The sequence below is a fragment of the Rattus norvegicus genome, chromosome 1, assembly GCF_036323735.1.
Source record: "Rattus norvegicus strain BN/NHsdMcwi chromosome 1, GRCr8, whole genome shotgun sequence".
Classification (NCBI taxonomy): domain Eukaryota; kingdom Metazoa; phylum Chordata; class Mammalia; order Rodentia; family Muridae; genus Rattus; species Rattus norvegicus.
The window spans coordinates 59,054,202-59,081,019 of NC_086019.1; the positions used below are offsets into that span (position 1 = coordinate 59,054,202).

Sequence of the window (26,818 nt, forward strand, 5' to 3'; positions counted from 1 at the left end):
CAGCATATGTTTTTACATACCCCAAGGAAAGCGTACCCAACATCAGATATTTAGACATGTGCCCCTATCACTCAGAGGCTTGAAGAAGATTCTTCCTTGTTAAAATGGGAATACACTCAAAGCAAGAGTTTTTAATGGTCTTGCCTTATTATAATGAAAACTTGTGGCTCTGTCCTTGGGCCTAAATATTTTTCCTTGAACACAGATTTTTTCTTCTTGTCTCTGGAAAGAGGAACTTGTATCCCTTCCACTTATAAAGGACTGCCACCTATGAACTTATCAAAGTCAATGCTGTCCACTAATATTTGTTTTACTGGACAACATCCTTGGCAGATTAGAATTAACATTGTTCTTTTTTAACCCCCTGGGGTGACTATTTTGGTTTCTGTACTGTGCCAAAACTCAGGATTAAAAAACTCAAAAGTCTCTTGATGGACTGCATCCATGATTAAACGTTTAATTTGAAACTAAAGGAGCTACAATTTAAAATTAGGATTTTGAAGTATAAACAAATTCTTTGTCTTTGAAAAGCTACTCTTATGAACTCTGAAAAGCTACTCTTATAAACTCTTAAGAGTAAGTTAAAAAAAAAAAAAAACTTATGTGAGGCCAACCAGCGCCGGCCCGCGCGGCGCGAGTATGGGACTGGCCCTGGCTTCCCACACAGGACTGGCCCTGGCTTCCCACACAGGCCGGCCGGCTCCTGAGTTCGTTCGCCCCGCCCCCTCCCCACAGCGACGCTGTTGGGCGCTTGCGCTGGGCGCGTGACCTCGGCTGGGGTCTCAGCCGCAGCCCGAGCAGCCGCCTCCACCTCAGTCTGTCAGTCAGTCCCCAGCAATGGCGGACGGAGGGGAGCTAGAGGAGCTGCTTTCGCCGCTGCCGATCTCTCCGGCCAAGAGGCTGTGCTCTTGGCCCAGCCCGCCAGCTCACCGCCCCCGCGGGACTCCCGGGACGGCCGGCGAAGGGGTGGGAGGCGGCCGCAGCAGCCGCCTGGCCCCCGGGGCCCGCCCCTACATGCAGCCGGAGTCCTTGCTGGACTGCGCCGCCAAGACGGTGGCGGTACGAGCGGGTGAAGGAGCGTTTCGAGCGGATCCCAGAGCCGGTGCAGCGCCGCAACGTCTACTGGTCCTTCCCGCGGAATGAGCAGGAGATCTGCATGTACTCCAGTTTCCAGTACTCGGGCGGCCAGGGCCCCCGCGCGGCTGCCGGCGCGGCGGGGGTTTCGCCGGTCAAGGAGGGGCCGCCCGCCGCTCCGGCCGGCTCCGTCCCCCAGGGCCTCTGGGGCGGGCGCTTCACCCTGGCTGGGCTCTGGGACTGGCGCAGCGAGCGGCGGCGGCGGCGGCGGCGGCGGCGGCAGCCGCAGTGGCAGCGGCGAAGGGCTGCCATTCCACCGGGGCATCTGTCTGCTGGACAGCGGCTCTGTGGAGAACGTGCTGCAAGTCAGCTTCCATCTGAGTGGCACAGTAACCGAACCAGCCACTGCTTCTGAATCAGCAGTGACTTACAAAGTTGTGATCAGTTTTGATCGATGCAAAATCACTTCTGTGAGCTGTGGCTGTGGAAATAAGGACATATTCTACTGTGCTCATGTGGTAGCACTCTCTCTCTACAGGATCCGGAAACCAGACCAAGTCAAACTTCGTCTTCCTATCTCAGAAACCCTTTTTCGGATGAACAGCTTCAGAAGTTTATTCAATATTTAATCACAGCACACCACACTGAAGTTCTTCCTACTGCACAAAAGCTGGCAGACAAGATTCTGTCTTCCAACTCAGAAATCAACCAAGTGAATTGCGCTCCTGACCCCACAGCTGGGGCCAGCATCGGTGATGAGAACTGTTGGCACTTGGATGAAGAACAGGTGAAAGAACAAGTGAAGCTTTTTCTCTCCCAGCGGGGGCTACTGTGGCTCTGGGAAGCAGCTCAATTCAATGTTTGCCGAGGTTCGAGAGATGCTTCGGATGAGAGATTCCAACGGAGCCAGGATGCTCACACTTATCACTGAACAATTTATGGCTGATCCACGCCTCACCTTTGGAGGCAGCAAGGAACAAGTATGACAGACAAGTGCAGGCAGCTCTGGGATGAGCTAGGGGCTTTATGGGTGTGTATAATTTTAAATCCACACTGCAAACAGGAAGAAAAATCTTGTTGGCTTTAGCGGCTGCAGAAGTGGAGCAACCTGGATATCTGGAGGACGGGAACTATGGGCACGAACTGCCCAGCATTACCAATGCACTTTCCCAGAGTGCCAGCCACAGCCCAGACTCTATCCAGACCAAGACGAACAGTCTTCACTAGAGCCATTGAAGGTCGTGAGTTACATTGGCAGAACAGCCACTTACAGCGTATAATCAGCAGTGATATCTATACAGCTCCTGCCTGCCAGTGGGAAAATGAGTGGCTACTCTTTAATTCCCATGGCCAGCCACTGTGGCTAGAGCATGTGCCTACAGCCTGTGCTCGGGTCATGGATATCCAAAAGAAGCTCTCAGACTCACGGTGGCCATCATTAATACTCTGAGGTTGTAGCAGCAGCGGCAGCTGGAGATCTACAAACATCAGAAGAAAGAGTTGTTGCAGAGAGGAACAACAACAATCACAAACCTGGAGGGCTGGGTGGGTCATCCCCTGGATCCCATTGGCTGCCTGTTTCTCACTTTGACTGAGGCCTGCTGCCTGAAAAATGACAGCTACATGGAGATGTCAGATGTGAATGAAAGCAGAGTTCCTGTCTACTAGCACGTACCTGTGGCTTCTGGCTGCCCAAGCAGCAATGAGTTGTACCTGTCATTGGCCCTGGAAGTCACCATCATGGGCATGGGTCAACAGAGGGTGATGCCTGATGGCCTCTATGCACAGGACAAGGTGTGCCATAATGAGGAGCATCTCCTAAGCCAACTCCAGGAGCTGTAGCTGAATGAGGAGCTAGTTCAGACACTGGGGAAACAGTGCATCTTACTGCTGGAAGGAGGCCCCTTCAGCAGTCTAGGAGAAGTTATCCCATGCATACCTTTGCAAAGTATTTGTTCTCAGCTCTGCTGCCTTATGATCCAGACCTGTCTTATAAGTTAGTCTTACGTGCCATGAGGTTACCTGTTCTAGAAAACTCATCATCAGCAAGCGACCCTGCCCACCCCCATCACAGGGTGTCGGTGGTGCCCAGCCACTATCCTCGATGGATCACTCTCGGGCACTTGGAATCACAGCAGTGTGAACTGGCCTCCACCATGCTGACTGCTGCCAAAGCTCAAAATGCATTCAAGATTGCTACTCCCACAGACAGCAGTACAGATAGCACTCTGCTCAACGTAACCCTGGAGCTGGGGTTACAGGTGATGCACATGACCTTATCAACACTTAATTGGAGGTGCGGAGAGATGGTTCGATGGCTGGTTACTTGTGCTACAGAAGTGGGTGTGCGGGCCCTGGTGAGCATCTTGCAAAGCTGGTAGACACTCCTCACCCAGACCGAGGCTACAAGTATGTGGCTGCCACAGCTGTATCCCATACCATTATCCTGCCCCTCAGTCTTGACTACCCACAGCAGGAGGAACTGGCTAGCTGTGCTCACACACTGGCCCTACAGTGTGCTATGAAGGATCCACAGAGCTGTGCCTTATCAGCTCTTACACTTTGTGAGAAAGACCACATTGCCTTTGAGGCAGCCTACCAGATTGCCATAGATGCTGCTGCCGGTGGCATGACTCATTCACAGCTGTTCACCATTGCCCGCTACATGGAGCTCCGTGGCTACCCGCTACGTGCCTTCAAGGTGGCCTCACTGGCCATGAGCCATCTTAATCTGGCCTACAACCAGGACACCCATCCAGCCTCAATGATGTGCTCTGGGCTTGTGCTCTCAGCCACATTCTGGGCAAGAATGAACTAGCAGCTCTCATCCTTCTGGTGGTGAAAAGTGAGTGTGCACTGCGCCACAGTGCTTTCTGTTATCCTGTGTGGTGCACAATGACTGCATCAGGCCTGGCTGGCATCCCAGGCTGCCGCAGCTCTGGAAAGCTCATGTCAACAGACAAAGCTCCACTGCACCAGCTACTGGATGCAACCATCAATGCCTACATCAATATCAAACATTCCCGTCTGACACACATCAGTCCCCACCACTATGAAGAGTTCATTGAGTTTCTGAGCAAGGCTCATGAGACATTCCTACTGCCCCAGGATGGCCATTTGCAATTTGCCCAATTCATTGACAACCTCAAACAGATATACAAAGGCAAGAAGAAACTGATGCTGCTGTTTAGGAGCGCTTTGGCTGAGAAAGTGGATAGTTTGCTGCTAGGGCAGCCTGGGCTCCCAGGTCAGGACAAGGACTCTGAAACATCTGTTTACCCTGAGAAGACTCAGTACTTCTGGCTGAGCTGAAAGTAACACAGACCTAAGGATGGGGAAAGTCCAACTTTAGCCAGTATTCCTGCTTTGGCAAGCTTCTCACTCCAGCCCTACTGTTCCTGGAGGAACTGGACCCTGCAGACCAGTCGAAGCCCCCACAACATGTCAACTCACGCCCCTAGATACTGCATGTCCTGGCCATTGGCCCCACTCCCTTGGCAAACACAGAACACTGTTCCATCTCAGGGATTGCTTAACCAGAGAAAACAGAAGCATTTATGGTAGTGTAAATAATATAGTATATGTGTTGTCAACCATTATAAAGCTGTAACTATTTATAATTCTGGCTCTGATTTGACAGGCACTTAAAGCAGCTGTGGGTGGGAGGATAGGCTTGTTTTCTGAGGAGACTCAAAACCATTTCTCAGGTTTCCCATACAGAGTATATGCTGTTGGCAGTGGATAAGTGGGGGCGGCAGGGAGAAAAATGGACAGTTGAAATCCAAGTCTTCTCTGTGGCCTGAAGATAAGACAACTAGCCTAGTGGTCATTAAGGTGGAGAGGTCAAGAGTTGGCTTAGATATTTGCCTCACAAAGTTGTGAGCACTGAAGCTCCTGCCTCTGCCTCAAACACTCCAGGAGCCTGAGGAACACCTGAGTAACAAGTGCCAGGAAAAGACAAAGGTCCAGGAAGCCACTGAGCTTAGAAGGTACATCTGCTCTGGTCACCCTTGTTAGAGAATCTGCGTTCATTCCAATGTGAATGTGTGTATACCTGTATGAACATGTGTCTGTGTATAGATACACGTGTGCATGCCTGTGTTACTTCTGTTGTGTGACATGTGTTAGGCTGGGTTTCATTTGTGTGTGATAATGCATACTTAAGTGTTAAGTATACTCATGTCATTGTGTTTAGTGTATGTGCGTATCTAGGCTCACATGGGTACCTGTGTATAAACATATTTGTCTCTTGAAAAAAAACTTATGTTTGTAAATAATTGAATCAAATGATTAACCTAATTAGTTAGCCACAGTATAAATGATCAAATCCTTTAATGCATTCAGAGTTGTACTTTCAGTCTTGCTCACAAGGGATTTTAACTAATAATTGTTTCAAGACTGATTTTGCCTTCTATATATGTCTTCCATATTAAGCATTGAATGATTAACAAGAAATAAGTAAAAGTAGTCTATTTAGATATACTTTGGAGAGATAGGCTAGTCTATAGCACTTCAGAGATCCTCAGAAAGTGGCATTTTTGAGGTTCTTAAAACATTTATTTTCTGTATACGAGTACACTGTAGTTATCTTTAGACACATCAGAAGAGGACATTGGGTTCCATTACAGATGTTTATAAGCCACCATGTGGTTCCTGGGAATTAAAGTCAGGACCCCTAGAAGAGCAGTCAGTGCTCTTAACCTCTGATCCATCTCTCCAACCCCAAGATGTTTTAATATTTTTAAAAGAAGTTTTTTAACAGAGAACCAAATCAGGTCCTAGCATCATTCTTTCCTCCAAAGAAGGTGACAGACAAAAGGACTTCGACCTTATAAAGAAACATGTCAAAACTGGCAAGTGTGTTATAAACTTCCCATTATATTGACTGCTAAGAGCACAAAACCAAAACTGTCAACAAGTAGGACACTACATAATTGATTGCCCCATTGCCCTACAGAAGGTAGGACACTAAAGACTTTTTAGAATTTAATGACAATGAAGGTACAAAATACCCAAACTGATTGTACATGATGAAAGCAGTGCTAAGAGGAAAACACATAGCTCTAAGTCCTCCAGAAATAAACTGGAGAGCATATATTAGCGGCTTGACAGCATAGCTAAATGCTCTAGAACAAAAAGAAACAAAGACACCCAGGAGAAGTAGATCACAGGAAATAATAAAACGAAGGACTGAAATCAACCGAGTAGAAACAACAACAATAGCAAAAGATACAAATAATCAACAAAACCAGGAGCTCGTTCTTTGAGAAAATTAATACAATAGATTAAACCCTTAGCTCGCCAAACAAGAGGTCACAGAGAGTGTATGCAAATTTACAAAATCAGAAAAGAGAAAGGAGACATAACAAGAGAAACTGAGTAAATTAATAAAATCATCAGCTCCTACTACAAAAGCCTATACTCAACAAACCTGGAAAATCTGGATAAATGAAAGTTAAATCAGAATAAGATAAACCATTTAAACCATCCCAAAGAAATAGAAGCAGTTATTAAAATTCTCCTAATTAGAAAAAAAAAAAACAAGGACCAGAAGAGTTTAGTGGAGAATTCTATCAGACCTTCATAGAAGACCTAATACCAATACTGTCCAAATTGTTCCACAAAAAGGAAATAGAAGGAACACACCCTATTCCTTGTATGAAGCCAAAATCACACTTATACCTAAACCACACAAAGACACAGCAAAGAAATAGAACTTCTCACCAATTTCTCTTATGAAAATACTCATTAAAATCCTCCTAAAACGAATCCAGGAGCACATCAAAACAATCATCCATCCTGATCAAGGGGGCTTCATCCCAGGGATATAGGGATGATTCAATATATAGAAATCCATCAACATAATCCACTATATAAACAAACTAAAAGAAAAACAACACACAATCATCTAATTAGATGCTGACAAAGCACTTGACAAATTTAAACACCCCTTCATGTTAAAAGTCTTGGAAAGATCAGGAATTCAAGGCCCATACCTAAACATAGTAAAAGCAATGTACAGCAAACCAGTAGCCAACATCAAAAGAAATGGAGAGAAAATTGAAGCAAGTCCATCAAAACCAGGAACTAAACAAGGCTGCCCACTCTCTCCCTTCATATTCATTTAGTGCTCAAAATCCTAACCTGAGCAATCAGAAAACAAAAGGAGGTCAAAGGAAGACAAATTGGAAAAGGTGAATTAAAAATATCGCTATTTGCAGATGATAAGATTGTATACTTAACTGATTCCAAAAGTTCCACCAGAGAACTACTAAGTCTGATGAACAACTTCAGCAATGTGGCAGGATATAAACTTAAACAAATCAGTAGCCTTCCTCTACTCCAAGGATAAACAGGCTGAGAAAGAAATTAGAGAATTTCACAATAGTCACAAACAACATAAAATCCCTTGGTTTGACTCAAATGGAACAAGTGAAAAATCTATATAACAAGTACTTTAAGACTCTGACGAGGGGTTGGGGACTTAGCTCAGTGGTAGAGCGCTTGCCTAGCAAGTACAAGGCCCTGGGTTCGGTCCCCAGCTCCGAAAAAAAAAAGAAAAGAAAACAAAAAGACTCTGAAGAAAGAAATTGAAGAAGGTCTCAGAAGATGAAATGATCTCCCATACTCATTGATTGCCAGAATTAATAGAATAAAAAAATGGCAATTTTGCCAAAAGCAATCTACATACTTAATGCTATTCCCCTCAAAATTCCAACTCAATTCTTCATGGAGTTAGAAAGAGCAATTTGCACATTCATTTGGAATAACAGAAAACCCAGGAAAGCAAAAGTATCCTAAACAATAAAAGAACTTCTGGGGCAATCAACATCCCTGACCTCAAGCTGAAATAGAGAGCAATAATAGTAAGAATTGTATGGTATTTGTACAGAGACAGGCAGGTAGATCATTGCAATAGAATTGAAGACTCAGAAATGAACGAACACACATATGGTCACTTGATCTTTGACAAAATTGCCAAAACTATCCTGACAAAAAAAGCATTTTCAACAAATCTCTTTGGTTCACCTGGAGATCAGCATGTAGAAGAATGCAAGTCGATCCATTATTACCACCCTGTACAAACCTCAAGTCCACGTGGATCAAGGACCTCCACATCAAACCAGATACACTCAAACTAATAGAAGAAAAAGTGGGGAAAAGCCTCAAACACCTGGGTACTATGAAAAATTTATTGTACAGAACACCAATGACTTATGCTCTATGATCAAGGATTGACAAATGGGAACTTCATAAAGTTGCAAAGCTTCTGTAAGGCAAAGGACACTGTTCTTAGGACAAAACTGCCACCAACAGATTGGGAAAAGATCTTTACCAATCCTGCATCAGATAGAGGCCTAATATCTAATATATATATATATATATATATATATATATATATATATATATATATATATATATATATATATATATATAAAGAACTCAAGAAGATAGACTCCACAGAATCTAATAACCCTATTAAAAATGGGGAAGAAACCTAAACAAAGAATTCTTAGCTGAGGAATACTGAATGGCTTAGAAGTACTTAAAGAAAAGTTTAACATCTTTTATCATCAGGGAAATGCAAATCAAAACAACATTGAGATTCCACCTTATACCAGTGAGAATGGCTAAGATCAAAAACTCAGGTGACACAGATGGTAGCAAGATGTGGAGAAAGAGGAACAGTCCTCCATGATTGTTGGGATTGCAAGATGATACAACCACTCTGGAAATCAGTTTGGAGGTGCCTCAGAAATTTAGACATTGCACTACCTGAGGCCTCAGTTATACCACTCCTGGGCATATATCCAAAAATTCTCCAACATATAACAAGGACACATGCTCCCCTATGTTTATACATCCTTATTTATAAAAGCCAGAAGATGGAAAGAAATCAGATGTCCCTCAGGAATCTGGATACAAATTTTTTTTCTGTATCCAGGAATGGATACAGAAAATGACATACATCTACACAATGAACTACAATTCAACTATTAAAACAATTCCTTCATGAAATTTATAGGCAAATGGATGGAACTAGAAAATATCCTGAGTGAAGTAACTCAATCACAGAAAAACACGCAGGGTATACATTCACTGCTTAGTGGATATTAGCCCAAAACCTTGAATTACCAAAGATACAGTTCACATGAAGCCCAAGAAGGATGACCAAAGTACGTATGTGTCATTCCTTCTTAAAAGTGGGAATGAAAATATTTGTAGGAGGAGATATGGAGTCAAAGTTTGGAGCAAAGACAGAAGGAATGGTCAATCAGAGCCTGCCCCACTGGGTCATACTGCCCATATACATACAGCCACCAAACCCAGACAGTATTGCTTATTCCAAGAATTGCATGCTGACCAGAGCCTGATATAGCTGTTTCCTGAGAAGCTTTGACCGAGCTTGACAAATACAGAGGGTAACGTAGCAGCCAATTATAGAACTGAGAACTGAGTCCCCATTGGAAGAGCTAGAGAAAGGATTGTAGGAGCTGAAGGGGCTTGCAACATCACAAGAACAATACCAACCAACCAGATCTCCCAGGGGCTAAACCACCATCCCATCCAAAGAGTACACATGGGCAGACCCATGGTTCCAGCTGCATATATAGCAGAGGATGGTCTTGTTTGGCACCAATGGGAGTAGAAGCCCTTTATCATGACAAGCTGGACCATCCACCCCCCCCCAGTGTAGGAGAATGTCAGGGTGGGGAGGCAGGAAGGGGTATGTAGTTGGGTGTGGGAACACCCCCATACAAAAAGGGGGTGGGGGATTGGAATGGGGTGTATATGAATGGTAAACCTGAGCAGTGAAAGGTAAATAAAAAACAAACAATAAAAAACTCAAAATCTTAAATTTCTTTTAGTTGTCTTCTACGTTTAAAGTTAAAAAGCACATTTCAATGTTCTCTTCTGGCAAAAAAAAAAAAAAACCCATACTCTACAAATCATACATTAAGATAAGATAGTAAAAGTACATTTTCAAAATTGTGAAATATAAATGAACTGGATATTGGAAATATAATTCCTATTCTCATATTTCTCAAAATTTTATAATTGTATATAGTATCCTAATATGAAAGATAATGACCCTTTTCAGAATAAAAGAGGAGATGTTGGTTTATCCTTTGCTTACAATTGTGGTGTCAATTGACTATGAATATGTGACCCTGTATTAAAACTTGTAAATTTTTGTGCCGGCATTTTATTTGCTGACAAGATATATGGCGTTGTCATTTCTGTAACACAATTACTGCTTTCTTTATATAAATGTTTGTGACTTCCTTGTCTGCCACACACACAAAAAAAGACATAATTTTCTGAGATTACCATGTTAAAATGTTAAAATGAAAACTTCTGTGGAATACTCCAAAAGGCAATATTACTGGGCAATGCTACTCTCACACTACCTGTTTGTGTGTGTGTATGTGTGTGTGTGTGTGTGTGTGTGTGTGTGTGTGTGTGTGTGTGTGTGTGTGTGTAAAAGGGAGAAGCCATGGCAGGTGACATTAAGATTCTGCTCTGTGTATTTACAGGTTGTAGTTAATGTTCTTAAGGGATGGATGGTACTGGACTTTGTATGTTTAGGTGGGGAATTATATTTTATCAATTGGGCCAAAAAAAGATGTCTTTTAAATGTCACAGAATGCAGAAAGAAGGTAGGAATGCAGAAATACAGTAGGAATGCAGTAATGTAGAATATGGATGATGAATTATGGGAGAAGAGCAACAGAGCAGTGAGGTAAGCCAAATGAGAACCACTTGGTAGAAATACAGTGGCAAGTGAGTCAGGACCAGAATGTTAGCTGAGAAACTGCCCTAGCAAAAATATCAACAATATTATACAGTTTTCTCTGAGGCTTTACTGTTAAGCCACAAATAAGACCTCTCAAAAACCTTGGAATATATTAACCTTGAGTGGATATACCTGCAATGTTTTCATTTTGGTCCTTTCCTTTTTCATGTAATCGGGCTATTCTGATATAACATGTAGTGAGCAGCCTATATTGTTTTCATGTAAAAAGTTTCTTGCGTCATATTTTTAGCCAATTCACCCCAAGAGGAGATCAACTCTGATCTCTTGATATTTGTAACATTGGCTGAAACCATAGTGCCTTTGCCTAGTAAATACAAGCAAATTTATACTCTAGATTTTTTATTTAAATAGAGGGCCTCAGGTGTAGAGCCCCCAAAAAATAGTTTAAAAATTCCCAATAGAAGGGAAGGAGGCAACAGAAAAATTTTGGAATGATTAGTGTGACAGCCTCACTAATGGACAAAGTTAAAAACAATCATAGTCATAAAACATGACCTCAGCATATGTGTATTAGGCAGTGCCAGGTCTGCATCAAGTGAACCAATGTATCAACAAGATGTTTTACTAGATCTTTGTTTCCTTGTTCTTACAGATTCCCAAATTTGTCTCTTCCTTTGTCACTGTGGATATCAGCCTGTGCTTTTACATAATCCCTGAAGATTTTCACTATGAAGGAGATGTGATAGGTGCATTTTTTCCTATCCATACTTACTATTCTCCAAACAAAGTTCCACATAAAACTCTACCATACCAATATATGGACAATTATTTACAGTAAGTACAATTATTTATTTTTAATGTTTAGAATTCTTATAAATTAATGAGTGTGGTATCAAAATGTACTAATATGTTGATTTACTTTTAATGTAACAATTCATAAATATTCTAAAATCTATTTTTTAAAGTTATTATCATTTTTGTCTCTTTTCCTCTCTCAGGTGGAAATAAATGTTAATTTGGTGTTTTTTCATTTTAGTTTCATCATTTGATAAATAAGGTAAACCTCTTCTTTGCAATTGCTGTTATACCACAATGTCAAAATAATTTTCAATATTATGGTCTGAAAAGAGGATAAATTAATTGCATCCTGACCTTGTTGCTCATATTCCAGGTGTGTTCTTGTGACTATTTCACTAAAGGCAGTAAGTCCTGAGTATTTGTTATACTGCTTGATTGAAGAGGCTGTGTTTTTGCTACATACAGCTAATTTCAAATACTGTATCACAATTAGAAGTTGTGAATACCTTTGTGCTGCACACACATTTCATCTATCTCACGTTTTCTTATAAGTGTTTGTGGATATAATTTTTTTCCAGTTCCCAGTGTTTACCGATTTATGCTTTTTTGCAGTATTTTCAATTTTATGGCTGTATTTACCCAGACATCAGGAATATGAGGGGGTCAACTTTTGGCTGTTTTATCTTGTATGAAATATTCCAGATAGATAGATAGTGTCAGACAGGTCTTTACAAATTAAACAGAACTACTCCTGTATGTTTCCCAAAAAAGGAGATAAGATGTATTTATCTCAACCAAACCTTCCAATTCCATGAAGACCATCTTATATACGTATTTATACAGAAAGTGGGGCACTGAAATAGAACATTAAGACTTAGAAATTCCCTGAAAAGCATAACAAAACCTTTTGGGAGTTAACAAGTAAAACAATAACCAAAAGAAATACCAGTGTGAAGGTAAATTACACTCAGTATGACAATATTATATGTTTGGTAAAATCATAGTGAAATATTAAGAATTTTATCAAACATAGTGGAGGAGAAGGGAAGTTTATTTATGAATGCATACTGAACACTATGTTATTCTGAGGGATTTATTTTGAAAATTTAAAACAACAAATATGATTATGGAAAATTTGATTTTTAGGTAAAATGATTGATATTCAGTATTTATTTATCTCCATTTATTTTGGCGAATCATAAATTATCTCAGAAAAACACAATTTTCTCAAATGCTTAGCAGATAGGGAAATTTCAGTTTTTTGTCTCTTCTATTTCATCATAATTAATGCTTCTTATAACTTCACTATTCCTGTGTCCTTTACACTCAGCAATTTCAGGCATGAAAATGCGTTGACATGTTCTTCCATTATAGTGTGCAGTATCAAGCCATTCTCTGCAAAGACTATAGTTTTTGTGCTGCGAGTATTAGTGTCTGGCTTGTTCATTAAAAGTAAAAGTACTTTCCTTGTCACAAATATTTAACTTGTCAGAAAAAAATTATGATAGAAATTTATTGAATTTTTATAGTTAACAATATTATCTCATACACTTCATTCTCTAAGCATAATCTTCCTATAGAATTGATCACTAATAGGCATACATACTGCAAAGATGAAAACATTCTTTTTTTTAATTGGATATTTCTTTATTTATATTTCAAATGTTATTCCCTTTCCTGGTTTCCTGTCCACAACTCCCTTATTCCCTCCCCTTGCTTTTCTTCTATAATGGTGTTCCCCTCCCTGTCCACCACCCCTTAATGCCCCCTGGCATTCCCTTACACCGGGGACCAAGCTTGGCAGGCCCAAGGGCATCTCCTTCCATTGGTGATCAACAGGGCCATGCCCTGCTACATATGGAGTTGGAATCAGTCCATGTATAGTCTTACAGTAGTGGTTTAGTCTCTGGAAGCTGAAAACATTCTTTTGTCATTCCTACTAAATTCTTTACCTATTTGTTTGAAACTTTTCTATGCATTTTAAAGGGATAAATTCCTATCTTTCTCTGTGATTCTTATTCATTATATGTTTGCAAGCATAAATATTCTCCTTGAGATTATTACATTTACAAAAGAATAAGTGAGCTGTCATTATGTTCTGATATGTTAGTTTTTAAAAGTAACCTTTTCTAAAGGTTTTAATCTATCATATAGGAAGTGTAAGAAGTGAATATTTATTGTGTAGAATTTCCTGTTGAACATAGAAGGATTTTAAGAAGAAATTGGCTTTCTTGATTGTCACATTAATAGTATAGTCTTCTCAAATTTACTATAATATAAACATCTTTGTGTGTGGACACACTTTGATACATCTCACATTTTCAGGTGAAAGAAAAACTGTAAGGACAAATTTTCTCATCCTATAATGAGTATATTAAGATCACTCAGGTCCTCTAATCCAGTATGAGGATCCTACAGTTGTTAAGCCAATATATTAGACAATACATTCAGTCACTTCATTAATCTTTCTAATATGATTCCAGATAGAACTGAAGATGTCCTCTATATTTTTATGAGAGTAAATTATTTTCCCTCACATCAATTAAAATATGGGTGTAAACTTATATGTCCAAATGGTTTTAATCAACCATGTACATTTATTCTATTTCTATAAAGTTGACACATCACAAGAACATATCTCTTAGTAGTACCTATATACCATCATCATCAATTGTTCATAATAAATAAAATTATTATCTGGAAAGTTGTTTTAAAATATTTTATGTTATGGTATATTTTCTTCATATTTGACATTTTATATCCATTGCTCAAATTACAGAAAGCTAGATTACAGCTAGAGTTTTTCAATATTTATTCCCTGATAATATACGAACATTTATCATTTTAAATGCAGAAATTTTTAGTTATAAATATTCCATAGATAAATGGATTATAACTAATCCAAATGAAGATTATATTTCTTTGAAAAATGAAAAATCTATAAAACACTGCATTGCCAATTTTACAAATATTTTGAGTGAATGTGGTGCTAAACTAAGCTATATTTTGATTCTGAATTGACTTTAACATTGATATCCTCTTTGAATTTCAGCAGTATAATTTTTCAGTTCATAGAGATAGACTGTATGATGAGTGTTCACAAAAATCATTCATGGCCTTCCTTTAATTTATGTTAATTAGAAAACCCTTTCCTTGTTGTTTTCCCTGTTACTTCCACTTCCCTTCATCCATTCTCAGTTTAGGCTTTTCTTTTGCACTCAGGTCTTGTTCGTTAGCTTTTTATCAGTGTGTTTTGTAAGTAAAATACAATATGGACAGATATTTTTGAGCAAAACCAGAAATACCAACACAGCAAGCTCATAAAATATATAGCAAACTTTCTTCCCTAAGGATGTTTAGAAAATCTCACTGAAGTAAGAACAGGTGTCTCTTATTTTTCAGCATGCTAAGGATTAGACATTCATCTTATAGAGATAAATATGTGCATACATTTAAAATATTCACATTCAGTAATAGTTCAGACATGTATAGACTGATTTTCTATAAAATTAATTCCATTCTCAAATAATAAAATTAAATAATGTAATATTGTACTTTGTTTCACTGCAATTACATAAGTAAATAGAGAATATTTTCTAAGATGCTCAAAAATTTTTATGCTGTAAAAAATTATGCAGTCATTTCATAGATGTTTGATGTTTCCAAGTGATTTGCATGGTATTTTATTGTAACTATCATATTTCTTGGAATATTATTTCTGATTCATCAGAATTGCTGTTTTTGAGTACATTCAATCTTATATTGTAATATTGAACTAGGTTCCCACTTTCTTAACATTTTCACATGGCTCAAATCCCAGTAATCTGAGTAACATCTAAAAACATGTAGGTACTTTATGTATATTAATCATAATTTTGATGAATTATCTGAGAAACAAGATTAAAAATCACTCTAAGGTAAGAAATTTTAACAAAAGAATCAGAGAACAATATTTTTTTTCATTCTATTGCTTTGTTTTCTTGGGTGTGCCCATAATCCTTAGTATTAACTTCTCTTTCCTTTTCTCTGGTTCTTTCTTTGGATGTTTTGCAGAACCTAAGAGTTCTTTGTGATGCTGAGAGTAGCAGTTATTTAAGTTATTTAAATCTATCTTTCCTATCATATGGCTGCTCTCCATCATGTATCTTTGCTCCTAGCCTGATTAACATACATCATTATCACTTTTATTTTTCACTAGGCAGGTATTCAATTCGAAAGCTCAGTATCAGTTGGTATTTTTCTGAAACCTCTAAGGAGATTCTTTTCAGTCTTTAAAAACCTATTCAGCCTGTGTAATTTTACTGCTATATGGACTTCATTTTGTGGTGCATAACATTTTGTGTAATCTTTCCCTTGTAAGAATATTACATCTTCATAGGACTACTTCAAAGAATACCCTAGTTAGAGAGAGAGAGAGAGAGAGAGAGAGAGAGAGAGTGTGTGTGTGTGTGTGTGTGTGCGCGCGCGTGCACGCACGCGCATTCACATGCATGTGTGTTTGCATGTGTATAAGTTTATGTCATTCTTGGCTATTGATAAGGAATAGTCCATGAATTAAGAAAGATAAAGGGAGATTCATAAGGTTTTACATAGACCAAAAGAAAGGAGAAATGATGTAGTTAAGTCACAATGTCGAGAAAAATAATAAAAATAGGTGTCATTTCAAAATATATTTATTTTATTCCACTTTCTCTCAAAATCAGGTATTCAATATAGAAATATAAAGTTTGTCTTATTAAAATTTCATTTTTCTTTGCTCTGAGATTGATTATATTGAGCTCCTTTGCTCTCTTTAGAATGCAATACATAAAAGTTATTCTATTGACTCATGCATAGGGAATTGTCAAAAATCATTTATATCTTCAAATATATATATTTATATATGTCTGTGTGTTTATTTGAATATACAGTATTTATCAATGAAAAAATGTTAGCTATTCTATTCCCCAAATTAAATATTCTTACCAATTCTTTTCCGTTGAATAATATCATTTTATTTACTCAGTATTTTTCTGCTTTTCATTAAAAAGCATTCAAAATAAAAGAGTGATGACCTGAGGTAATATTTTAAAAAAGAATGTGAGTTCATGCCTATAATCCAGTGATTATATGGACTAAGTTCTAAGCTCATTTATTATCCACTAGCACTTTCAGATGCCATACTTAGAAAAATAATATCAGAGTTATTGTAACTGTTACCCATAAGAAATGTATTTCATTTGTAATATTATTTAGTAAGCATAGTGATTCTAAAATCTGATTGGTTTGATAATATATGATAAATTAACATAATAGAAGATCTGTAATTTTGTGAAAAAGTGATTCATAGTAGGTAGACTGATCTTCATAGTATAATCTAATAGATTATAAATAAAGTCTGTTTTGAGGAACTATAAATAATATGTAGTGATATTAAATGATCTTGCCAAATATTAACATATTTACAAAATGTAGTTCCACCTATACACTGTGAAAAAATTAAACTGCAAAATTTATGGAAACAAAGATGTAGTATAAAGTTTACTATACTTGATATGTGTTCCATGTTGCATTCCTTTTGTGTTTGGTGCTATTTTGTCATTTATACAGGCTTAATTTTAAGAACTACCAGTATATTCTGGCTTTGGTATTGGCCATTGAGGAGATAAATGGGAACCCCAATCTTTTTCCTAATATATCTCTTGGATTTGATTTCTACAATGTCAGATTCACTGAAAAGGAAACACTTATGAATGTTTGTATTTGGATCACAGATCAAGGACAGAAAAAGATTTTACCAAATTATAATTTTAACAAAAGAAATTTTACTGCTGCACTCACAGGGACATCATGGACAACATCTGCCCAAATTGGAAAATTACTTCAACTCTTTAAATTTCCTCAGGTAAGAAAATTTGGAATGTGGAACTGGGAGTAAGGTCTCTTTGTTCATATTATAGGTGTTTTTAAAACTACAAGAAGAGCTTTCAAATTATTCAACATCAAAGAAGTACCAAAACACTTTAATATGAATCAAGATTCCTCTTAAATTCAGGTTTTTTGAAACTCACATGCTGGGCAGGAAATTCTGTAACTTATATAAATGTAATTATTCTTTAAAATTGAGATAAAACTACCTTTCCCCCCATTGTAATTTGTTGCTTCAGGAATGAAATTTTGCTCCTTGTTAATATTCTTCCTCTTACTTGGTTCAGCTTTCTTTTGGACATTATGATCCCATCTTAAGTGACTGTGGTCAATATTCTTCTCTGTATCAGATGGCCCCAAAGTACACATCTCTTTCCCTTCGCATTGTATCTCTGATGGCTCATTTTAGGTGGTCCTGGGTTGGTCTCATCCTTCCAGATGACCACAAAGGGAACAAAATATTATCAGAGTTCAGAGAAGATATGGGGAGAAAAGGAGTCTGCATAGCTTTTGTGAAAATAATCCCAGTCATGTGGACTAGATATTTTAACAAATTCTGGGAAAATATGGATGAGACAAATGTCATAATTATTTATGGTGACATTGATTCCATCATAGGTATAATGCAAAATATTGGGCAAAGATTGCTGACATGGAGAGTCTGGGTCATGAACATTGAACCTCATATTACTGACTATGCTGATTATTTCATGCTTGACTCATTTCATGGTAGTCTTATTTTTACACACCATTATAAAGAGAGTTTTGAACTTACTAAGTTTATTCAAACAGTTAATCCTTACAAATATCCAGAAGACATTTACCTTCCTAAGTTATGGCATTTGTTCTTCAAGTGTTCATTTTCTGATATTGACTGTCAACTATTGGCTAACTGTCAATCCAATGCGTCTCTGGATGTATTACCTCGTCATATATTGGACACGGCAATCAGTGAAAAAAGCAACAATATCTACAATGCTGTGTATGCTGTGGCTCACAGTCTCCATCAGATGAGTCTTCAACGAGTACAAATACAACCACATGAAAATGGGGAAGTGATGACCTTCTTCCCCTGGCAGGTAATAGCCACTCTACTCTATTGTATCTTCAGCACCTTTATATGTGAGATTTGCAATTAAAAAGTTGGGTATTATAAAATTATATTCATGTTGTCCATAATCTTAGGAATGTTTGCATTTGAAACTCATTTCAAGGTCAAGACAGTTTCCAGTGTGTGTTTGTGATAAATGGAATGAAAGAGTACAGGAGGATATGGTATTAGTCAAAACAAATATCATGTCATCAATAGCTAGATATACAATATTCTCATATTAAAAGTTGCAATTAAAATTCAATAATTTTTTCTGTAAATTTCTTATAACAGCAATAAATGAGTAGATATGTAATGGAAATAATTAGAATGATTGTATACCTAAACAATTCACTTTTTTTATCCTTTAGAAATCAGCAAGTTCATTTTAGATAGTTGATCTTTGTAGATAATCTGGAAGCAAGTAGGTCTGGCTAGTATGGTATCCCACAAAATCATTCATTTATTTAACATTATTAGACACTTCATTAATTTGACTTTTGCATCATACTTTAAGATAAATAAGACACATTCAAAACTATATGTTCATTTCAGTCATCTGGACACAGTTTAATATAAATTTATGAATCTCTTTTAGCTAAACATTCTCTTAAAGGACATTGATGAGAGAGACAACATGAGTTTAGGTGGGAGAAAGAAATTAAATGCAGAATATGGCATTCTTAACTTTTGAAATTTACCAAAGGGTGTTGGATGCAAAATGAAAATAGGATCCTTTTCAGGAAATGCTCCTGAGGGCCAACAGTTGTCTTTATCTGAGCCTATGATACAATGGGCAGAAAGATTTTCAGAGGTGTGTCATATATTAAATCAATACTTTTAGCTTGTGTTAATAAAATTTTAATTTCTGAAGAAATGACACTTGTTTTCTGTCTTAAGATCCCTTACTCTTTGATTACCAATACAAAATACCACAATGGTAGTACTAGAGTTTTGTATGTTCTCATTCTTTGTTTCAGATTAGTGGCAATATTTAGTGTTTAATAAGACCCACAGTATTCATTCATATGAATATTATTTTGTGTCTGCCTGTCAAATATTAGGAACACATTGGAAGAGGATATTTCCAGCTCTCAAATGTGTCTTGGGTCAATGTGTTTTAGAAAAACTTTTCATTTCAGATTAGTAACATGAAACAATATAAAATTTACTTTTTATTGCAGGATCAAAGAACATTTCCAAAGGCAAGTCATGGAAAATGGTATATTTTAATTTATGATCCAAAAATATGAAATTCAATTACAGACAGAACCCTACCAAGGTTAGTAGTGAAAACAGTCTCAAGAACCAGAATGATAATGTTTCTATACATCCATATTTACAGTAAGAGCAATGAGAAATGTAGAACTGAGGAGAAAATTAAAATGTTTCGATTCCAACCACATTGAAAAAAATTTTGTCCATTGTCAATCTTGCTTAAAAAATGTCTATCCCATGAACAATTGGGCTAGCTTTTTTAGCCTCTAGATAAGGAGACCTATATTGGGTGCATATGGAGAATCTACTGGCTTGCATATATTTATCTCCTATAAATCTATACTTAATTTCACGGTGTGTGCATTATATTTAGAAATACATAATTTCCAAATTATGAGGTTTATATATAAAAAGGCATCAATAATGCTGCTTTCTTCTATCTTCTATCTATTCATTCTGAGACATCATCAAAATTTAAGTGTCCCTTTTCAACTTAGTTAAATTTATCTATATATCTTTCCTAGAAATATGCATATCTGTTTCTATGTCCAATCTAAATCCTATCAAATTGACAGAGCAGATCCTCAGTCATGATGGAAGTAAATGTGATCAATGCATTAGTCAGAAAGTAGAAAGATTGTATCACTCAGGATTTGTCTTTTATATTATATTCCCTATCACCTATTTTTTCAAACTTCCCCATTCCTCATTATGGCTACATATTCTCCAACACTCTGATAATAATTATCTGATAAATCTATAAGCACATTTGTTTCTCCAGGGTATAATCTTTCTAAATAATCCTCTGTATTTACATGAATACCTGGGAATTGATTGTAATACATTCAAAAATTCGATTTAAGATGATTTTTGATAAAACATTAAGATTTGGATAACATTTCTTTAATTTTTCTCAGATCCCTCAGTTTGTGTGCAATAAAAGGTGTATGTCTGGATTCAGAAAAGTAACCCTGGAGGGCAAGGCCATTGGCTGTTGCAATTGTACTCCTTGCAGACAATGAGATTTTTAATTAGACAGGTAAATGCAGGATTTACTGAAATATTTCTAATTTCTCCACAGGACTCCATAATATTCTGACCAATGAAATTGTCTAAATTCAAATCAGAAATAAATATATTCACTTTGTTTAGGAATTTAAATGTCATAATTCTTCAGCATCTCATTGAAATGGCCCTCCATAGCCATTAAATATCATACATGATTTATAACTGTAGTTCACTGCCAAATTGACTCTGGGGGGAAAAAATAAATGTTTTCAGTATAGTTCACAGTGTGTTTTATTTGATGGTACCATTTAGCACATATTGATAAAGTATTAATGTAGGTTCTCCAGTTATATTTAGGATAACTTTTAATACTCAGAATTTTTGCATCTTTATATTAGTGATTATCTCAAACTCATTTTTCAAAATATATTCTCTCTCAACTTTTAGTTGTTCAGTAATTTTGTACAATATGTTTTGATCATATTCCCTCCTTTTAGTTAGGGTTTTATCCAGTGAACAGGCACCATGACCACATCTACTATTTAAAGTCCATTGACAAGGTGAGAGCATGGCAGCATCTAGGCAAGAATTGTATTGGAGTAGCTGAGAGTTCTACATCTTGTTCTGAAGGTAAACAGGAGATGACTGCCTTCCAACCAGCAGGGTCTTAAAGCCCATGTGCACAGTGACACACCTACACCAACAAGGTCACACCTCTTAGTACCACTCCTTGGGCTAAGCGTATACAAATCACATTCCACTCCGTGGCTCCCTAGTCATGTTCAAACCTAAGTGTTTTCTACTGGGACATACCAGGCCATTACATTATAATAAAATATCTTGTCTGTCTTCCACAGTTCCCATAGTCTATAGCAGTCTCAACAATGTTAAAACTCTAAAGTTCAAAGATCCTTCTGAGTTTCATCTAATCTCTGAACTGCAATCCCCAAAGAAAGACAGCAAACCAGCTGAAAACTCCTTTTTCATCTTTGTTGAATATACAAACTTTTATCCTCTGGGCTGGGACCACTCACTGTTAGCAACTTTCCTTGGCAAGTATCCCACAGCTCTGGCTTCTTTAACACCTTAGAGTCTCCAAGTCAACTTCAACTTCGCAGCTTCTTAATCAAATGTCTTGGATCCATACATGATCTTCTGGTCTCCTCCAAAGGGCTTATGTCACTTCTCTAACTCTGCCCTATGAATCCTCTAACCTCTAGGATCTGGTTTTCTCCACTCCACCACTGGTATTCTCAGTGATCATGCCACGGTAATGACATCTCAAATATAGCATTTTCTGCTGCAAGTAGGCTTCACCAATAGTCTCTCAGAGGTTCTCTTCATGGTGTCTTGCCTCAGCTCATTTCCCTGACCCTTTAATCTTGGGTCCTCAACTGCAGCTGAGGTTTCATCTTCACCAATGGTCTTCAATGGCCTCTCATGGTGCCACACCTCAGCTGCTCTCCATGACCCCTACATACCTGAAAAGCCAGGATCACCAGGTCAATTCTTACACATTACCAAGTACAGCTTTAGCTGTAGGTGCTACCTTGGCTATCTCTAGCATTCTTATTCTCTAAGAAAATACTTCCAAGATTTCACCACAGTGATGTTGGTCCCTTCTTAATAATTGCCAATTTCAATGTTCCAGTTAACCAGCATAAATTTTTTCTAGTAGTCCCTTCTATTCTTTTTTTTATAAATATAATTTCATTACAATTCCTAACATAGAATGCATTTTGATTATACACCTTTATTAACTTGAGTATTTATTATTTACATTTCGATTGTTTTCCCAGGCCAACATCTCCCTAGCCCCTCCTACTCGCCTTCTCATTGGGTGTTCCCCTCCCCACCCTCCCCCCATTACCGCCCTCCCCCCAACAATCATGTTCACTGAGGGTTCAGTCCTGGTGGGACCAAGGGCTTCCCCTTCCACTGGTGCTCTTACTAGGCTATTCATTGCTACCTATGAGGTTGGAACTCAGGGTCAGTCCATGTATAGTCTTTGGATAGTGCTTTAGTCCCTGGAAGCTCTGGTTGGATGGCATTGTTTTTCATATGGGGTCTCAAGCCCCTTCAAGCTCTTTCAATCCTTTCTAAGATTCTTTCAACAGGGGTCCCGTTCTCAGTTCAGTGCTTTAACGATGGCATTTGCCTATGTATTTGCTGTATCCTGGCTCTGTCTCTCAGGAAAGATATAGATCCAGTTCCTGTCGGCCTGGACTTCTTTGGCTGTCTATGTATGGGCCACATGTGGGGCAGGCTCTGAATGGGTGTTCCTTCTAACTCTGTTCTAAACTTTGCCTCCGTATTCCCTCCCAAGGGTGTTCTTCTTCCCCTTTTAAAGAAAGAGTGAATCATTCACACTTTGGTCATCCTTCTTGAGTTTCATGTGTTCTGTGCATCTAGGGTAATACAAGCATTTGGGCTAATAGCCACGTATCAATGAGTGCATACCATGTGTATTTTTCTGTGATTGGGTAACCTCACTCAGGATGATATTTTCCAGTTCCATCCATTTGCCTATGAATATCATAAAGGCATTAATTTTGATAGCTGAGTAATATTCCAAGGTATAGATGTACCACATTTTCTGTATCCATTCCTCTGTTGAAGGGCATCTGGGTTCTTTCCAGCTTCTGGCTATTATAAATAAGCCTGCTATGAATATAGTGGAGCATGTGTCTTTGTTATATGTTGGGGCATCCTTTGGGTATATGCCCAAGAGAGGTATAGCTGGGTCCTCATGTATTTCAATGTCCGATTATTTGAGGAACCTCCAGACTGATTTCCAGAATGGTTGTACCAGTCTGCAATCCCACCAACAATGGAGGAGTGTTCCTCTTTCTCCACATCCTCAACAACATCTGCTGTCACCTGAGTTTTTGATCTTAGCCATTCTCACTGGTGTGAGGTGAAATCTCAGGGTTGTTTTGATTTGCATGTCCCTTATGACTAAAGATGTTGAACATTTCTTTAGGTGTTTCTCAGCCATTTGGCATTCCTCAGCTGTGAATTCTTTGTTTAGCCCCATTTTTTAATAGGATTATTTGTCTCCCTTCGGTCTAACTTCTTGAGTTCTTTGTATATTTTGGATATAAGCCCTCTATCAGATGTAGGATTGGTAAAGATCTTTTCCCACTCTGTTGGTTGTCGTTTTGTTCTAACAACAGTGTCTTTTGCCTTAGAGAAGTTTTGCAGTTTTATGAGATCCCATCTGTCGATTCTTGATCTTAGAGCATAAGTGTTTTGTTCAGGAAATTTTCTCCAGTGCCCATATGTTCTAGATTCTTCCCCAATTTTTCTTCTATTAGTTTGAGTGTATCTGGTTTGATATGGAGTTCCTCGATCCACTTGGACTTGAGCTTTGTCCAGGGTGATAAGAATGGATCGATCTGCATTCTTCTACATGTTGCCCTCTAGTTGAACCAGCACCATTTGCTGAAAATGCTATCTTTTTTCCATTTGATGGTTTTGGCTCCTTTGTCAAAAATCAAGTGCCCATAGGTGTGTGGGTTCATTTCTGGGTCTTCAATTCTATTCCATTGGTCTATCTGTCTGTCTCTGTACCAATACCATGCAGTTGTTATCACTATTGCTCTGTAATAGAGCTTGAGATCAAGGATAGTGATTCCCCCAGAAGTCCTTTTATTGTTGAGGATAGTTTTAACTCTCCTGGATTTTTTGTTATTCCAGATGAATTTGCAAATTGTTCTGTCTAACTCTATGAAGCATTGGATTGCTATTTTGATGGGGATTGCATTGAATCTGTAGATCGCTTTTGGTAAAATGACCATTTTTACTATATTAATCCTGCAAATCCATGAGCATGAGAGATCTTTCCATCTTCTGGGATCTTCTTCAATTTCATTCTTCAGAGGCTTGAAGTTCTTATCAGATCTTTTACTTGCTTGGTTAAAGTCACACCGAGTTATTTTATATTATTTGGGACTATTATGAAGGTTGTGGTTTCCCTAATTTCTTTCTCTGCTTGTTTCTCTTTTGTGTAGAGGAAGGCTACTGATTTGTTTGAGTTAATTTTAACCCACCCACTTTGCTGAAGTTGTTTATCAGGTTTAGTAGTTCTCTGATGGAACTTTTGGGATCACTTAAATATATTATATCATCAGCAAATAGTGATATTTTGACATCTCCTTTTTCAATCTGCATCCTTTGATCTCCTGTCTGATTGTTCTGGCTAGAATTTCAAGAACTATATTGAATAAGTAGGGAGAGAGTGGGCAGCCTTGTCTAGTCCCTGATTTTACTGGGATTGCTTCAAGTTTCTCTCCATTTAGTTTAATGTTAGCTTCTGGTTTGCTGTATATGGCTTTTATTATGTGTAGGTATGCCTTGAATTCCTATTCTTTCCAGGACTTTTATCATAAAGGGGTGTTGAATTTTGTCAAATGCTTTCTCATCATCTAATGAAATCATCATGTGGTTTTGTTCTTTCAGCTTGTTTATATAGTGGATTACATTGATGGTTTTCTGTATATTAAACCATCCCTGCATGCCTGGGATGAAGCCTACTTGAAAATGGTGGATGATTGTTTTGATGTGCCCTTGGATTTGGTTTTCCAGAATTTTATTGAGTATTTTTGCATCGATATTCATAAGGGAATTTGGTCTGAAGTTCTCTTTCTTTCTTGGGTCTTTGTGTGGTTTAGGTATGAGAGTAATTGTGGCTTCACAGAAGGAATTCGGTAGTGCTCCATCTGTTTCAATTTCATGGAATAGTTTGGATAGTATTGGTGTGAGGTCTTCTATGAAGGTCTGATAGAATTCTGCACTGAACCCATCTATACCTGGGCTCTTTTTGGTTGGGAGACCTTTAATGCCTGCTTCTATTTCTTTACGAGTTATGGGGTTGTTTAAATGTTTATCAGTTCCTGATTTAACTTTGGTACCTGGTATCTGTCTAGGAAATTGTTCATTTCCTACAGATTTTCACGTTTTGTTGAATATAGATTTTTGTAGTAGGATCTGATGCTTTTTTTTCCTTCTTTTCTTTATTAATGTGAGTATTTCTAATTTACATTTCGAATGTTATTCCCTTTCCCGGTTTCCGGGCCAACATCCCCCTAGCCCCTCCCACTCCCCTTCTATATGGGTGTTCCCCTCCCCATCCTCCCCCTATTACTGCCCTCCCCCCAACAATCACTTTCACTGGGGGTTCAGTCTTAGCAGGACCAAGGGTTTCCCCTTCCACTGGTGCTCTTACTAGGCTATTCATTGCTACCTATGAGGTTAGAGTTCAGGGTCAATCCATGTATAGTCTTTGGGTAGTGGCTTAGTCCCTGGAAGCTCTGGTTGGTTGGCATTGTTGTTCATATGGGGTCTCGAGCCCCTTCAAGCTCCTCCAGTCCTTTCTGTGATTCCTTCAACGGGGGTCCCATTCTCAGTTCAGTGGTTTGCTGCTGGCATCCACGTATGTATTTGGTGTATTCTGGCTGTGTCTCTCAGGAGAGATCCTGTCGGCCTGCACTTCTTTGTATGGGCCACAGGGGGGCAGGCTCTGAATGGGTGTTCCTTCTGCCTCTGTTTTAATCTTTGCCTCCCTATTCCCTGCCAAGGTTATTCTTGTTACCCTTTTAAAAAAGGAGTAAAGCATCCGCATTTTGATCATCCGTCTTGAGTTTCATGTGTTCTGTGCATGTAGGGTAATTCAAGCATTTGGGCTAATAACCACTTATCAATGAGTGCAATTTCCATGTATTTGTGGGCGTCAGAAAGTTTCCGTTTGACTCTCTCTTCATTCTAGAGCTAAGAAGACAGGTTGTAGCAGGAGTGTGTGTTGTCACTATTGTGGTGTCAGAAGAGCTGGAGGACCTACTTAGCCTCCTAATGACAGTCAACCTTAGTGATAGGCCAAAAGTCACTGTGGTCATGATGCAACCCTAGTTCAACTAAGACTAGAAGCAGTTCCCAAATCCCTATGAGCAACTGATCCCCCTCAG

The 26,818-nt window shown here is 38.3% G+C and overlaps 2 pseudogenes; both read left to right on the top strand.

Annotated features, from left to right (window-relative positions):
- The first annotated feature begins 431 nt into the window (after positions 1-431).
- Zswim5-ps1 (zinc finger, SWIM-type containing 5, pseudogene 1) lies at positions 432-7,098 on the top strand (annotated as a pseudogene).
- A 4,352-nt stretch (positions 7,099-11,450) lies between these two features.
- On the top strand, positions 11,451-20,882 carry LOC134484158 (vomeronasal type-2 receptor 116-like; annotated as a pseudogene).
- Positions 20,883-26,818: the final 5,936 nt, after the last annotated feature.